The sequence below is a fragment of the Saccopteryx leptura genome, chromosome 3 (assembly GCF_036850995.1).
Source record: "Saccopteryx leptura isolate mSacLep1 chromosome 3, mSacLep1_pri_phased_curated, whole genome shotgun sequence".
NCBI lineage: Eukaryota > Metazoa > Chordata > Mammalia > Chiroptera > Emballonuridae > Saccopteryx > Saccopteryx leptura.
This window is the reverse complement of record NC_089505.1, coordinates 364,021,943-364,033,829: the sequence shown is the minus strand read 5'-3', so window position 1 is coordinate 364,033,829 and position 11,887 is coordinate 364,021,943. Positions and strand designations below refer to the sequence as shown.

The 11,887-nt window shown below is 47.3% G+C and overlaps 1 non-coding gene across 1 annotated transcript; it reads right to left on the bottom strand.

Annotated features, from left to right (window-relative positions):
• Positions 1-6,278: 6,278 nt before the first annotated feature.
• Positions 6,279-6,354, bottom strand: TRNAT-GGU (transfer RNA threonine (anticodon GGU)). Its single transcript has one exon. It is a non-coding gene; the product is annotated as a tRNA-Thr (tRNA).
• Positions 6,355-11,887: the final 5,533 nt, after the last annotated feature.

The following is an 11,887-nucleotide window of genomic DNA, read 5'->3' as shown; positions in this document are numbered from 1 at the left end:
CTGGGAGCCGAGTCCTCTGGGTCTGTCTGGGGCAGAGACGGCCGCCGGGGCCGCGCCCAGCCATCAAGAGAGAACGGCGCCAAGCCCACAGGCAGGACTGCAGAGGGAAATGGAGCGCGGCCAAGCCTCAGGAGCCGGGCAGAGATAGAGAGCGCGGATCAGCAGCCCTGGCCCAGCCTCAGCTGGCGTCACCCACCAGCGGCTCTGTAAAACACACGCAGAGCCATTATCTGAGAGAAGCCAAGTTATAATAGAGGCCGAGAGCTGGTCCCTGGCAACGTCACTGTGTCAGGAAGTGCTCCCAATCCTGGACGTGTCCACAAATGCCTGGTGACCATCCGTACTTTCGGCGGTTCGAGTCTTCTTAAAAATGTGTCATTGTGGTAAAAGACACGTGACTTAAAAGATCTGCCATCTTCGATTTTCTCATGCTGTACCATTTCTGAAGTGTTCATTTCGGTGGTATGAAGTACATTCACACTGTTGTGTAGCCGTCACCACCAATCGTCTGCAGCACTCATTTTATCTTGAACAACTGAAGCTCGGTTTCCATTAAATAACAACTCCCCTCTCCCCCTTCCCCGGACCCCTATCCCTGGCCCCTGGCAACCTCCATTCCACTTTCTGTCTCTGAGTTTGACTTCTTGAGACACTCATGGGAGCGGAATCATGCAGTTTTTGTCTTTTTTGTGACTGACTTATTTCACTTAGCGTAAGGCACTCAAGGCTCATCCACGTTGTAGCATGTGTCAGAAGTTTCTTCCATTTTATGGCTGAATAATATATGTTTACCTATTCATCTATCAATGGACGCTTGGATCCATTGGATTGAGTCAACTGATCCAAAAATGGACCGATTTGGTACCAGGTCCTGTGGTAGGCCCTGAAGTTAGTATGATGACTTATGATCTCTGAGGGCCTCTCAATCACTTGGGAGTGGGAAGAAGGGCTGGGGCCGGGGATGAGAATGTGGCAGGTATACAAACAGATTTTAATAACAGCTTTTGAATAATGAAATGGTAAAACGTCTGTACAGGACCTAAGTGGGTACACGATGAAGGGAGATGTCAGTTCTGCGGGGGAAGGAGGGAACAGAGGGATGGGTGGGACTACTTCTTAAAGAGCCATCGTCTGAGCTGATGAGATCAGTAATGTTAGAGAACCTTTTTGGAAAAACTTGTGTCTGAACTACCTTGCAGCCAGTGGCTGTCAAAAGCTGGATCAGTTGCATCTGATTCCTTAGGGCAGCATTTTAAATAACATTGATCCCCGTTTCCAAGCCCAGAAATACGGATTACCGTGAATCTAGGGTGGAGGCAGGAGGCCGGAGTCATGCAGTCTCTGCTGGTGATTCTACCAATAGGCTTGGCAGGCACTGGGGAACTGCTGATGGTTCAAGTGTCAGGTTTACATTTTAGATGAACTGCTCTGACGTCACGGTGGAGAGGGCACAAACAGGGAGTCAAAAAGAACCCAAGGTGGAGAACGGAGTTCCAGGGTATTCGTGCAATATTTCATGGATGGGAGATGCTGAAGATAGGCTGAGTGTGGTTTGTTCATCCTTCCATTCATTCAAGTAACATTTGATAAACACCTGTTCCTTGTTACCTGGACAAGATTCCACTGACATTCCCTTCCATGACTTATATCTGTACCCTATCGATGACAGAGAGAGATGATTTAACCCAGTGGTCCCCAACCTCCAGGCTGCGGACCGGTACCGGTCCGTGGGCCATTTGGTATCGGTCTGCAGAGAAAGAATAAATAACTTACATTATTTCTGTTTTATTTATATTTAAGTCTGAATGATGTTTTGTTTTTTTTTTTAATGACCAAATTCCCTCTGTTACATCCGTCTAAGATATAACACTCTTGACGCTTGTCTCGGTCACGTGATACATTTATCCATCCCACCCTAAAGGCCGGTCCATGAAAATATTTTCTGACATTAAACCGGTTCGTGGTCCAAAAAAGGTTGGGGAACCACTGCTTTAACCGATAGGAAGTGGCAGAAGGGAGGTTGTGTGAGTCCAGAGACTACGTTTCGTCTCTGCAGCTTCTTCCTCTCTTGTTCTTTTCAACAAACTTGGACCGACCTGCTGCAGGATGAGCAACCACAAAACAGAGGCCATTTCGGCTGACCTGGGAGATGACCACAGTGATTAAGATCAGAGGAAATCTGCCAGGTGGTTCTAGCCGAACTGCCAATCCATACAATTAAGGGCCAAATGGTTGTTGTTTAAGCCACTATGTTTTGGGGCGCTTTGTTGGGCAGCAAAAGCTAACTGAGACACTCCCTTTGACCTGAGGTTTTTTTTTTTGTTTTTTTATTTTATTTTATTTATTTATTTTTAGAGAGGAGAGAGAGACAGAGAGGGAGAGAGAGGAGAGACAGAGAGAGAGAAGGGGGGAGGAGCAGGAAGCATCAACTCCCATATGTGCCTTGACCAGGCAAGCCCAGGGTTTCGAACTGGCGACCTCAGCATTTCCAGGTTGAAGCTTTATCCACTGCGCCACCACAGGTCAGGCGACCTGAGGGTTTTTATGCATGCTGGTCCCTCTGGTTAAAACACATTTCCCCCTTTGTTTGCCTAATTAACTCTATTTCATCCTGTCTCAGAAAAGCTTTCCATTATCTTCCTTAGAGTAAATCCTTCCATTTTTGGCTCACATTGAACTTTTTGCTTCTCCGGTAGCACAGCAGTCATAATTTTGCCTTTATCTGGGTATATTATTTAATTATGGTTTCTCTCCTCAACTAGACCATAAGCTTCCTGCATCCAAACAGTGCCTGTTTTGTTCACCGTTACGTTCCATCACCTGGTACGGTTCCTAGCACAAAGTAGGTGCTCACCAAAGATTTGCTGAATGAAGGACGATGTGGTGGCCCTGGAGGAAACAAGGCTTTGCTTTAGGGTTCTTCTTTAAAATAATAACCCTCACACCAATCCTCTCCTCTCACTACCATGGGAATTAAAAACTAGGCAAGCCGATCTCTGAGGATATGTAATTTTAAAGGACTGCACCAATGTTAGTTCTTAACTGTTAGCATTATCATTCTGGGGTGGTAACAGCTGGCTTTGAGGGAGTCCTCTTGCTTTCTCATTCCCCTCAAATGGCCCCAGGAAGATTCCTAGCAGCTATCATCAGCTAGGTAAGCAATTTACAGGCTGAAAGCCATGCCTAGAGTTAAAACGTGGATAAGTAAATATATCTATCTCTGCAGAATCGATACCTAATTGTTTGTTGAGTTAGGCCAGGGGTTCTCAAACTTTTTGAAGTCAGGCGCATTTAAAATTCTACAAATAATTGTAGGAGCACTATATACAAATTCTGAGAAATATGTTATAATAACTAGTCAAATATTAAAGAAAAAAAATATAAAGTCCAAGTGTGCTTTTATAGTAATTAAACAAAATAAATACGACAAAATTAAATTTTATTCTGACATTAAAAAACATTTTATGTTACATTTTTTGAGTTATGCTTTTTAGAATTCATAAAAAAGAGCTGGTAAAAAAATGACTTTTTTGTCGTTTTTATAGATATAGATACATTCTTAGTAAGATTTAGTCAATTCGGCAGGTCCCAGTGCGAATGTGTTAAGTTTTTTCATTCTTGTGTTTATGAGATACATGAGCTTGATGTGTCCTAGCGATTTCTTCAATGTTTGGGCATATATTTGAAAGGCAAACTCTCATTTCCTCATCAATACATTGAAGAATTCCTCTCTTTTTACTCTTAATTGTGTTGAGTGCAGAAAAACCCCTACCATACATATCATCTTAACTTGACACCAAACAAAGGATAGAAGAAACTGGCCTCTAGTCTTTCCGGGGAACATGGGGGGTAGTGTAAACAATCCAGCACCACAGCTTAACAGCCTTTTGCAACCTAATCAGGCAAGTGAGGTGGGGGGTGGGCAGACTGTCAGCTTACAGCCAATTCCCCACACCTCTGTCCCCCAAAAATCTAAACTCCAAAAACCCTGTTGGTTTTTTGGTCCCCAATAGGCACATATCTCTCTGGAATACCAAAGGGCGCACCTGGAAATCCTCTAGGGAGCACCAGTGTGCACTGGCGCACACTTTGAGAACCACTGAGTTAGGCAAACCTGTAGTGAAAATGGCACTTGTGATCAGGGTTCTTTCTAAGATGGACGACTGGGCAGCCACCCAATGTAGAAATCACACGTTTACATTCCTTACTCTTTTCTAAAGTTCATCTGCACAACAGCGTATTCTAAGCGCCCATAATAATGTTCATTCCATCCACAGGTGAAAAAAGTTGCAAGTGAAGATGCCAATCAAGAAGCAATGTGGAAATATCTTAAATAAGTTTTATTGTTTGTCAGGTATTACTTAATATTTTTTCACTAATATTCTAAAACTCTTTTTTTTTTTTTTTTTAACTATTTTTTTCCTTTTTAATTTAAAAATTTTTTTTATTTATTCATTTTTAGAGAGGAGAGAGAGAGGGAGAGAGAGGAGAGAGAGACAGAGAGAAGGGGGGAGGAGCTGGAAGCATCAACTCCCATATGTGCCTTGACCAGGCAAGCCCAGGGTTTCGAACCGGCGACCTCAGCGTTTCCAGGTCGACGCTTTATCCACTGCGCCACCACAGGTCAGGCTCTAAAACTCTTTCTTATAACAATCTAGTTTTGTGTACCTCCCTTATTGTTCTTATTTAAGTATAAAATGCATGAAATAATCAACTGCCTTTCGGTATATCGTTTTTTTATACTTAAAACGGTCATTAGACCAGAGAACCGGTTGTTCAATTATTTGAATCCCGCCACTGCCTGAGCTCAAGTATGGTAGCTCCATAATTGACAATGGCTAGATATAGCAAAGCCAAGTTTTCATGGGGAAACACCTCCCCAACCATTAGAACATCTGGATTCTGTCCTGTCCTACCTGGCCAGGCATGTGTGACGCTTCTCCTGCCATTAACTTTTGTGTGAATTGGCAAAATCAACTTGAGAACGTTTAACAGATACTCATGGTTCAAGGGGGGAACCCCAGCTCACCGCACAGCTTGCTTCTGTCTGTCCTTCTCCACGGATCCTCTGTCTCCTCTTCTCTTGCTCTCCCAACTGGGAAAAACAAAAACAGAAAAACAACGCAAACACACCCTAGAATCCGCATATTCAACTGTATTTTTAAATTACATTTACGGTCACTATTCCATCCCTCTCTCTTTCATTATTCTATAGCTAGAAAAACAGTAATAATACAAAGGCCGATACCACAATGAAAAGAAAAGAAAAAAATGACTATTTTTGATATGCAAACACTTTTAGGTAGCTTAATCCTTTGAATCCTCCTAACAACATCATGATGCGAGTACTTTTTTTTTTTTTTTTTAACGTTGATGTGAGTACTTTTATTATCCCCATTTTATAGCCAGGAGACAGAGGTTGAACACTTTGGGGTACCCGGCAAAAATCACACCGTCACTAGGTGTGCCGGCATTTAAACCCAGGCTACGGATGGCAGTGTGGGCATGTTCCTGCGTGCTGACTCCACCTCCCAGCCTTGCTGGCACCCGCTTGCCCCTCCCACCACGTGTTCTTCTCTGCACCCAAGCAAGAATCTCTCCTAGTGGACATCTGTTTGGTTTGGCTGCCCAGGATCCACTTCCTCTTCCTAAGAGCGCTCTGTTTCCGGTGGAGTTACTTACCTCTTCCCCATTGGCTCGTTCTGTGGGGCTGGACTCGGGTCCGGCCTTCTCCTGGTTAAGGGACAGTTCAGGGACAGCAGCTACAGGAGCTACGCGGCCTGGATCTGAACTGTAAGCAGCGAGTCAAGGAGGCCGGAAGAGTTTGGCATTTTGTTCACTCTATCCGAGTGGGTGCCCACAAGTCAGTAATCAAGATAAATTTTTTGATGCAGTATCATTAAAAAAAAAAAAAAGAAAGAAAGAAGAATCAATGTAAAAATTGTGAAATTAACAGACTATCAAGTTTTTAAGGTTTTTTTGTTTTTGTTTTTGGGTTTTTTTGTATTTTTCTGAAGTTGGAAATGGGGAGGCAGTCAGACTACCGCATGCGCCCGACCGGGATCCACCCGGCATGCCCACCAGGGGGTGATGCTCTGCCCATCTGGGGCGGTGCTCTGTTGCGACCAGAGCCATTCTAGTGCCTGAGGCAGAGGCCATGGAGCCATCCTCAGCGCCCGGGCCATCTTTGCTCCAATGGAGCCTTGGCTGCGGGAGGGGAAGAGAGAGACAGAGAGGAAGGGGGAGGGGTGGAGAAGCAGATGGGCGCTTCTCCTATGTGCCCTGGCCGGGAATTGAACCCGGGACTTCCGCACACCAGGCCGACGCTCTACCACTGAGCCAACTGGCCAGGGCCCAGACTATCAAGTTTTTATATAAGAGAGGGTCAGGATGACTAAGTTTTCCTTTTGCCTTGGGCTCCAGTGTGGCTCCACCGGGCACAGCTGACGTTCCCCCTGGGGGCGGGGCCTGTCTCCTGCCTTCCAGCCCCTCACATCTGTGTTCCACCGACGCTGATGCACGCACAGGGGCTCTGAGCTCTGCTTTTGCACGTGTGGTCCTCTCTGTGTGATAGGCCCTTTCTCCTTCTACCCTACCTTTCCGATGAACTCACCCTCTTCACCACTGCCTTTCTCTACGTGGCAGTTTGTTCATCTGTGAAATGGGGTGTATGACCAGTAGTGGCTGCCGTCATGGCCATTCACATGCAGGTTCTCACTGAATTCGGACAGACGGTAATGAAACAGTGGAGCCAAAAGCTGGTGGGCCATTCCTTTATTCAAGACTTGCACCGGCCGATGAGCAAACACACAGGGCATTCAGGGCTCACAAAGCCCTGACACATTCTCCGGTTCCACAACCAGGAGAATCTTCTCCGGTTCCTCCTAGAATCCAAGGCCCCACCAGTCTCAGCGGAGCTCGCAAAGTCTCTCAGCTCTGGTTCCACATCTGCACCCCTTCTTCTTCCCTGCCAACATGGCTTCTCTCTCAGCACTCTGCATTCCCTCTGCTCTTCTCTGCCAAATGGCTTCTTTCTCCTTCTTCTTCTTCTTCTTCTCTCTTTTCAAAACTTCCTGGTGTGAAACTCTCCTCCAGCACACATTAGCAAAACAGTGGCCCTTCCCAAGCAGGAAGGTAATTTGAGGTTTCACAGACCACATATAACTGGCGCTGCCCAGCACCATTTTGTAACAATAAAAGTGAGCAAAATCAAAAAATACAAATTTCACAAATTAATTTGCCCAACATGGGGGTAATAAGTATACCTCAGTCAGAGCTTTTTTTGTGGGCATTCAATGAGTATTTTTTTTAATTTTCTTTTCCTTTTTTTTAAAATTAAAAAAAAAAATTAGATTTTATTTATTCATTTTTTGGTGGGGTGGGGGGAGCAAAAACCATGAACTCCCACATGTGCCCTGACCAGGCAAGCCCAGAGCTTCAAAGCGGTGACCGCGGTGTTCCAGGTCAACACTTTATTCACTGCGCCACCACAGGTCAGGCTAATTTCATTTTTCAATTGTATTTTTAAATTACATTCAACATCATTTTGTTTTACTTTCAGGTGTGCAGCACAGTGGTTAGACAACCATATACTCTACAAAGTGTCCCCCCCCCCCCGATATTTCCAGAACCCACCCGGCACCATCCACAGTTGTTACAATATGATTGACTAGATTTCCTACGCCATGCTTGACTTCCCCGTGACCCTTTTGTAACTATCAATACATACTTCTTAACCCCTTCACTTCTTTTACCCATCCGCCCAGTTGCCTTCCCCTCTTCAACCAGCAGCCTGATCTCTGTGTCTATGAGGGTTTCCATTTTGTTTGATCGCGTAGTTTGCTCTTTAGATTCCACATGTAAGTGAAATCACGTTACTTGTCTTTCTCTGTCTGACTTATTTGACTTAGCATAATACCCTCTAGGTCCATCCATGCTGTCGCAAACGGTATTTCATTCTTTTTATGGCCAAATAATATTCCATTGAATACAGGTACCACAACTTTTTTATCCACTCATCTATTGATGGGCACTTCCATGTCTTGGATATTGTAAATAATGCTGCAAAAGACAGAGGGGTCAGGGAGCATTAGTATCTATATGACATCTGACTCAAGGTGAGCATTCAAAGATTGCAACAACATCCTCATCACCGTTCCACAATACGGCGATCAGCTGACAAACCTCCCACCCCCCAAGGTCAGGGGTGCTGCTTAGTGGTGGCAGATGCACCTAGTTTTCTGTCTACACTTCTGACCACCCAAATCTCAGTTACAGATTCCTCTTCCTCCAGCTGCTCAGTAAATTGAGCAGAGTCCCCCAGGGCTCATGCTTAAACCTCGCTTCTTTCTATCCGCTCTCTCTCCAGGACATCTGTAGACGTCCACGGCCCTAAGCGGGCCTTCTTGTCTGTGATGCTTCTGTCACGTCCACATCTCCAGGCCCCACATTTCAAATGCTTGCTAGGTATCTCAGCTGGGCCTACCCACCCTTCCGAATATTAGCGACGACATCAGTGACAATGGGATACTGACTCGGTGTGCTCCACCCTGAGCCACTCACCTTACAGGGACATCTCCTCTTCATCCTCTCTATCTCACTTTACAGAGGAAAAGAACACAACCATGAAACCCACAGGGTGACCAGGACTTACACCCAGGCCAGCCGGCTCCACAGCTGGGCTTAGGCGCTGCTACTAAGGACGATGACCCAAACTTGCACGTTTTAAACGATTTTAAAGTAACACGAGGAAAAGATGATAGGGCAGTGGTTCTCAGCTGGCTTTAATTGTGCCACCTCCCTCCCCCACTCTGGGGACATTTAGCAAGGCCTGGAGACATTTTGGCTGTCACAACTGGGGATGGGGGGGCCAGAGGTGCTGTTAAATATCCTACAAAGCACAGGAGGCCCCACAACAAAGAACGATTTGGTTCAATATGTTGACAGGGCCAAGGTGGAGAAACCCAGAATTAGAAAAATGGCAATGAATCAATATTGAATAGCTAGCACAAAGGGTTTTGGTTTTTAGGTGCTTACTCCCCCACTCACCAACTGTGCAGGTCCCTGTCTCCCCCTTCCCACCACCCTCAAACCTACCACCCCCTCCTCCCCAGCCCAGCAAAACCGCAGCCTCTCACAGCCACCCACACTGCCTTCCCAGCACAAAGCACAAACAGGAACTCACTGTCATCCTCCTCAGAACCTTCCTCTCCCTGCTCTCTATCACGGTTCAAATCAGCCCCAGCCCCCTCCTCCTCCTCTTCACAGGTGAGCCCCATTGTCCCCACCTTGCGGGTTGTCACCGCGCCCCCCCCCCCCCCACCTGTCAGTCATCCTGCTCTGTCTGTCCCGGCTCCCGGGTCTCTCCTGCTCATCCTCTTTCCTACTTCCCTAACCTACTTTGGGCCAAAATAGCTCCTTAAGCTATTTCTTTACCAGTGATGAGGCTGAAGTCACTTTTTATTCGTCGACATTTGCATGAATTCGTTGCATCTAGAGTATGAGTTTTCTGAGGAATTAAATTAAATGACGGGTGGGGGAGGGGTCCCTAAGAGCCCACCTCACTCCTAGTCTATAAATCTAGGGTAAGAGCATGATGGAACTTGAGAGTTCGCACCCTTTCAGTCTGGCTTTCCGCTCCCATGGACTCGGTGGCTCTCCTCCAGTCCAGCGCTTGTCGTCCCCACCCCACTCTAGGTTCCAGCCCCTCTCACCCTCAGGGCCTGTTCCATCCGCGACCCTGTCCTTCCTCCTCAGCCTCTCCCCCTCTGCTGGGATCTGCCCATCAACCACAGATGCTCCCTCGCCCACCCCCTTTAAAGAATCCTCCGCCCTTACCTCCCACTAGCTAGATGGCCACGTTTCTGCAGAGAATTGTCTACACTTGCTGTCTCCCACTCAGTCCTCAACCCACTGCAATCTGGCTCCCAATCCCTCCACTCCATTGAGACGGCTCTGGCAAAAGTTACCAGCCTTCTCATTGCTGGATCAGAGGACACTTGCTTTCCAATCCTTATTTGATTGAATTGGGGGGGGGGGGGGAAGGTTGAGCCTATTGACCATTCCTTCCTTTTAGAAGCAATTTTGTACCTTGACCTCTGGTTTTCGTCCACTTCCTTTCTCTGGCCACTCCCTGTCTGCCTTCTTTGAGGGCACCTCTTCCTCTGCCAGCTACAGTGTCCCTTGGGGTTCAATCCTGATCCCGGTATCACCTTACTCCACACCAGGGGTCCTCAAACTATGGGCCCCGCGGGCCGCATGCGGCCCCCTGAGGCCATTTATCCAGCCCCTACTGCACTTCCAGAAGGGGCACCTCTTTCATTGGTGGTCAGTGAGAAGAGCATAGTTCCCATTGAAATACTGGTCAGTTTGTTGATTTAAATTTACTTGTTCTTTATTTTAAATATTGTATTTGTTCCAGTTTTGTTTTTTTACTTTAAAATAAGATATGTGCAGTGTGCATAGGGATTTGTTCATAGTTTTTTTTTATAGTCCGGCCCTCCAATGGTCTGAGGGACAGTGAACTGGCCCCCTGTGTAAAAAGTTTGGGGACCCCTGCTCCACAGCTTCCCCATACGCGTGCTCCCCTGCAGCCTGCACCCAAGCTTTGACCACCAGGAAAGGAAGCATGGGGTAGTGGTTAAGAGGCCGGGCCCAAAGCGACTCTATGCTCTGTTTGGCCTTGGGCCAGGTACTCAGCACTCCTGGGCTTCAGTTTTGTCAACTGTAAGATGGTGCAGAGCTTTCTGGTTTCCTTGCTTTCCGTGTCTGAACACGCCCTGTTTCCTCAGACTGTGCTGAACCGTGTAGAGTTGCCCGGATCTAGTATGTGCTCGCGCTCAGTCTTAGCTCAGGCCTAGCTCAGGCCTTCAGGTGTGCCTCGTCAGTATCTGTGAATAAATGAATGAATGCTCTCCTGGAGCCGGTTTCCCCAGAAACAGATCCTGAGACGAAGAGTTGGGTGCAGCTAGGTTATTTGGGAGGGGATTGATCCCGGGAAGGACAAATGAGGGAGTGAGAAAGTGAGGCAGGGAAGAGACATACACATAAAGTGTGCGTTAAAGAGAGTTACTGCTGATGACCCACCTGATGGACTGTGTTGAAAGCCCTGTAGGACTGTCCCCCCGGGATGGGAGGCTGGGACATTTATCCACTGGTTGGCTAGGTGCTACCCTAAGGCTGTTGGGTACTTCCAGTCTGGCCAAGATCCCACAGCTTTGGAGAAAGGGCTCAACAAAGAGGTGTGTGCTTCGGGTGGACAGTTCCTTGGATAGATAGCAAAAATTACAGCTGCAGGTGAGCTCAGAGGTGGACATAGGGGACACAGAGCTGAGCACCACCAGCACACATAGCTTTTGCTCTGGGTGGCAGGCCCATGCCTCCTCATCTAGCTAAATAAACCTTACCTCTTCTTTGAAACTAACCTCCTGCTATAGGTTAAATGTTTGTGTCACCCCAAATTCATATATTAAGATTCTAGCCCTCAAGGCCCTGGCCGGTTGGCTCAGCGGTAGAGCGTTGGCCTAGCGTGCGGAGGACCCGGGTTCGATTCCCGGCCAGGGCACACAGGAGAAGCGCCCATTTGCTTCTCCACCCCTCCGCCACGCTTTCCTCTCTGTCTCTCTCTTCCCCTCCCGCAGCCAAGGCTCTATTGGAGCAAAGATGGCCCAGGCGCTGGGGATGGCTCTGTGGCCTCTGCCTCAGGCGCTAGAGTGGCTCTGGTCGCAACATGGCGACGCCCAGGATGGGCAGAGCATCGCCCCCTGGTGGGCGTGCCGGGTGGATCCCGGTCGGGCGCATGCGGGAGTCTGTCTGACTGTCTTTCCCCGTTTCCAGCTTCAGAAAAATGAAAAAAAAAAAAAAAAAAGATTCTAGCCCTCAAAGTGAT